The sequence below is a fragment of the Apium graveolens genome, chromosome 2 (genome assembly GCF_009905375.1).
Source record: "Apium graveolens cultivar Ventura chromosome 2, ASM990537v1, whole genome shotgun sequence".
In the NCBI taxonomy this organism is placed as follows: Eukaryota; Viridiplantae; Streptophyta; class Magnoliopsida; order Apiales; family Apiaceae; genus Apium; species Apium graveolens.
This window is the reverse complement of record NC_133648.1, coordinates 1,535,110-1,540,665: the sequence shown is the minus strand read 5'-3', so window position 1 is coordinate 1,540,665 and position 5,556 is coordinate 1,535,110. Positions and strand designations below refer to the sequence as shown.

At 31.0% G+C, this 5,556-nt stretch overlaps 1 pseudogene; it reads left to right on the top strand.

The window, feature by feature from the left end:
• The first annotated feature begins 2,601 nt into the window (after positions 1-2,601).
• Positions 2,602-4,170, top strand: LOC141705363 (ARS-binding protein 1-like; annotated as a pseudogene).
• Positions 4,171-5,556: the final 1,386 nt, after the last annotated feature.

Sequence of the window (5,556 nt, the reverse complement as noted above, 5' to 3'; positions counted from 1 at the left end):
CTTGCAGGCTGCAGCTATAAAATCTATTTGTTAAGTGTTGGAAAATGATTGAACGGATAAAATATTTTTTACATTTTCTGAACTTTAATCGATAGCTTATCAAGACTCAAGTTCAATTTTTACCAAGTAACTTCTTGTGCGGATCCGGATGGCCGGAAACAGCCTCGCCAGTGAAGATCAACGGGACTTTTAAATTCCCCCTTCATGTACTAATGCATGTAATAAATTAACTATTAAGTTTGATAAACTTATGTATTCTTTTTCAGTTTTAAGTAGTATATAGTTTGTAGTTCTGGTAGGGAGTGTCGTTGAATTCGAAGCTCTTCATATATTCTCTAGGTATGTAGAAGTCTATTGATGAAGTTGATCAATGATCGACATTTCAGTGACTTCTGATGTGGATGAATTGTAAAGGTTAGATTTTAAGCTTTGATATGAAGGGAAACAGTACTGGAGAATCACCTGTGCGTGTTTTATCTGTAACTTGAATTTGCACTTGACATATAGCATTAGAATCTCCATGTTCTTGCTTGTTGTGTATTCTCTCTAGGTATAATAATGCAATTATGCACACAAGTCTAGTGGAAAGTTCTGCTTTCTCTAGATAAGTTTCTTTGCTTACCCAAAAACTGAATCTTGGAAGGCTAGTGAAGTATGTTGTTTGTTGCTGCTCATGGGATGGGGTTGATTGCTGACTACTTTCCAATATTTAAATGATTAAAGTAAATTTTTATAATAAAATATTTGAAATCATAAGCGTGTTCGAGTTAGTCGAGCGTAATTTACGAGTTCGAGTCGAGTTTAATTGAGTCGAACAAAAACCTGACTCCGTCCTTTGACCAAATAAGCTTGCAACTGTGTTCGAGCTCAGCTCGTTCGTAGACGAACTCGAGATATAAATGATTCGAATTCAAGATGCTCGCAAGTATCTCGACTCAGAATTCCAGCCCTAAACAATGATGCATAGTTAAAGGAGAAAGAATTTGAGAGGAGTCGAGATTATTAAACAATTCAATTCGAGTTGCTCGTGAACAACCCGGCACGAATCAAATTCCTATACACGACCAATGGAAAGCTAGATAAATTCACATGATTTTAACTAATTTCATTCTTATATTATTTAATCAAACATCACACACATCCTTCTATATGTCCTTAGATGATACATTTTATGTGATTTATAAAAAATACTTTGGGTATGATTTATTTCATGAAAAAAGTGACTAATAGCTGCAGTTGTAATGTAATTTGAGCATGTATTATTTCACCATTTGATAAACAATTTAGGATATTAGATGAAACCAAATTAGATAAAATTATTTCTTTGATTAGGATGAAATCCGAACATGATCACCAAGATATATATATAATATTATCTAATTTCTTTTGTTAGAGATCCACACAAGACGGATAATAAAAGAAAATTCTTACATGTATTACATGATTGTGATATATTTTACCATTTAATATTTTTTAATTGTAAATTGTGATTGATGCTTAATTGAGTTATGATTTTAAAGGTGTATTATTTTTATACCTACGAGTACATTAGAATATTTGGTGAACAAAAATTTGTTCATAATGTTAATTTAAGTTGCATTAAAGCGGTGTCTAATTGTTATAAATAAAGTAGTGTCTAATTAATACATGTATTCTAAGTTCAAATCCAAAATTTAAATTTAAAATATAATATTCTAAATTTACAGAAAATGTCGAATTAATTGAAATCAGATTAGTTGAATTAAAATATGTAAAAGAAATGATTTTCAAAATTAAGAATTAAAGTACTTTGGGTATGATTTATTTCATGAAAAAAATGACTAGTCGCTGCAGTTATAATGTAATTTGAACATGTATTATTTCATGATTCGATAAACAATTTAGGATATTAGATGAAACCAAATCAGATATAAGGATTTCTTTAATTTGGATGAAATCCGAACAAGATCACCAAATTATATATACAATATTATCTATTTTCTTTTGTTAGAGATCCCCAGAAGATGGGTATAAAATAAATACAATTTTACTCGTATTACAGGATTGCGATATATTAATTTTACTATTTAATATTTTTTAATTGTAAATTGTGTGTGATGCTTAATTGAGTTATGACTTCAAAGGTGTATCATTTTTATACCTACTACAGTAAAACCTCTATAAATTAATATAGTTGGGACCCGAGAATTCTATTAATTTAGAGAGGTATTAATTAATCGATAAATTAATAATTATTAATTTATAGAGAATTTTCGGTAGCAAACAAAATTAACTTTTGATTAAATTTTTATTCACATAAATTTAAATAAAATGAATTGTACAATTTATATTTTATACTTAATTTAATTAATTCAATGTATATGAATTTAGAAAGTCAATGTAATGTACAATATATTAGATTCAAAGTCCATGTAGTGTATAAGTTAAATTCATTGTATTTTACATAGAAAATATTCAATGTATATTAGGAAAATTCAAAGTACATGAATTAATTTAATTCATTGTATTTTACATAGAAAGTATTCAATGTATGTGTAGTCATAAAATATATTATATATACTGTATATACTAGATTGGGGGGAAAATTATACAAACAAAACAATGGCTTCTCATCTAAAAGGTGTCACAAAATCAACATTGACGGATGAAGCAAGAAAAGCATTATGTGAATATAAAAGAGAAAATTCATCATGCACTCAAAAAGATCTCCAGTTGTGGCTCGAGAATAAGTTTCATCTAAAAGTTAGTCAAGTTACAATATCAAATACACTGAAAAGGTCAGCAGACTATCTTGCAGCTAATTACTTGGAGAAAAGAAAAGATATTAAGCGACATAAACCAGCAAAATATCCAGATATGGAGAAGGTTCTCTATGAATGGTTTCTCTAGTACCAAGATCGTGTTAATATGACAGGAGAGCTAATTTTAGAGAAGGCAAAAGAGACCATGAAAATTTTATACCCTCAACAAGATCAGGAGCACACTTTTTCTCAAGGTTGGCTTGAGAAATTCAAGTTAAGACATGGTATTAAGTCATTTCGTCGCTTTGGAGAAAGTGGTTCTGTTGATGTACAGGACATGGAGAAGAAACTGGAGTCCATAAGGGAAAAAATAAACCAGTTCCCTATGAAAGATGTTTTTAACATGGACGAAACTGGTTTGTTTTACAGGTTACAAGCTGATCACTCTCTTGCTACGAAACAACTTGAAGGAAGAAAATAAGACAAAGAAAGGCTCACGGTTGTTATATGTTGCAATGAAGATGGCTCTGAAAAAATTCCTTTATGGATTATTGGAAAGTATGCAAAGCCACGGTGCTTCAAGAGTGTTAACATGGGCAGCTTGAATTGTCATTATCGTGCAAACAAAAGAGCTTGGATGACTAGTGTACTTTTTGATGAATACATTCGTTGGTTTGATAGCCAAATGCAAGGCAGAAGAATTTTGTTTGTGGTAGATAACTGTCCAGCACATCCAAAAAATATTGAAGGACTGCAAAATGTTGAGTTGTACTTCTTGCCACCTAACATGACATCAAAAATCCAACCTTGTGATGCAGGAATTATAAGAGCTTTCAAGATGCACTATCGCAGGAGATTTTATCGTGGGTTATTAGAAGGTTATGAGTTGGGACAATCTGATCCAGGAAAGATTAATGTTTTGGATGCTATCAATTATGCAGTCGCGACGTTGACGACAAATGTAAAACAAGAGTCAATAGCAAGGTGCTTTCAACATTGCAAAATTCGTTCCATAGATGAAGTTTCGAGCAATTTAAATGAACATACAACTCCGGAAGAATACATTCATGAACTTGAGGTGATGATTAAGGATCTAGGTTATCGTAATAAAATGGATGTTAATAACTTCTTAGATTATCCGGGTGAAAATGAATCATGTTCCGAGGTCCAGAGTATAGAAGAGATTGCGAACACCATCCTTGAAAATAGTGTTGAAGATGATCTTGAAGACGATACAACACCGTTGGAGCCGGTTACACGTAAAGAAGCACTCAAGGCATCAAAAATGCTTAATAACTTTTTGATGCAACATGAAAGCACCACACCCGAGCTTTTGGATGCAATAAGGAAGATTAGGGATGAGCTTCATGTTGATTTAAATTATATGAAAAAGCAAACTACAATTGAATCATATTTTACAAAGATATAATAGCTATATTTTTATGAATATAAGGGAATTATTAATTTATAGTTTTATTGGGACCATATTTTTATACAGGGTTTTCAAAAAAATTATTATCTTATTATCTTATCGAAATTGATCATTTTTTGAACTGGCCCAAGTCGGGACCGGACAAAATTATTAATTTAGAGAGATTATTAATTAATCGAGTATTAATTTACAGAGGTTTTACTGTAGTACACTAGAATATTTTCCTGTAAAGTTAATTTAAGTTGAACTATATTAGTGTCTAATTGTTATAAAAAAGTAGTGTCTGACTGGCACATGTATTCTAAGTTTAAATTCACAAATTTAATATAATATTCTAAATTTATGAAAAATGTTGAATTAATTGAAATCAAGTTAGTCGAATTAAATTATGAAAAAGAAATAATTTTCAAATTTAAGAAATTAAAATCAAAGTAGACAGTATTAAAAGTTAAAACACCATTAAGCTCAGCCTAACAAAAACAAATAATAAAATTGTTCATAAGGATAAACAATTGTTGGACCACAGTCCACACCCTATAAATATTGTTGTAACAATCTCTTATGTTTCTTCTGAAAGATTTTCTTATTGAGAATAAAACTCACGGCAATAAAAAAAAGAATCACAATGTTTTGAAAGAAGATGATAATAGGAGGGATGAGCAGGATAATACTAGCAAATCTCCCCCCGGTCTGATCTTCATACGTCTTTACTGGATCAAATTGCAGGAAAACTCTATTATTTTGATCAGGTTATTTTCCATGATGTTTGTATGAGCTGGAATGCTGCTCAATTATCAAACGGAACTCACAGATTTGATGCCATGGGTTGTAGCCTGTAAGAGTCTTGCAACCTTCCCTTGATATGTTTCACTTCCAAGTAGAGATGGCAATTTATACCGAACCGATGGATACCCGATCCGTACCGATCCGATCGGGTTTTACCGAACCTGAATATTTCAGGTTTGGATTCGGGTTCGGGTTTGATTTTTAAACCCGAACCATTTTCGGGTCGGGTTTGGTTTTAAGGCATACCATTTCGAATCCGACCCGAAAACCCGAAACCCATTTCGTTCCGACCCGAACCCGAACCCGATCCGAAATCGGTGTTAATATATAAATAATATTTTATATTTTATAAGTAATAATATAATATATAATAAAATATATTACTAATATTAGTACTAAAAATTATACTTTTTACAAACTATTGCATTAAAGTTGTTTAAATATGTTTTTAGCAGTATTTTCAATACAAGTATACTAAAGGTCAAGATTGTTGCATTATTTCATCAACAATTTTATTCATAGAGGTATATTATCCATTTTCTTCTCTGAACCCTCTAATTCAATCCCAAAAATTTTAATATCGTCATATTTATGAGC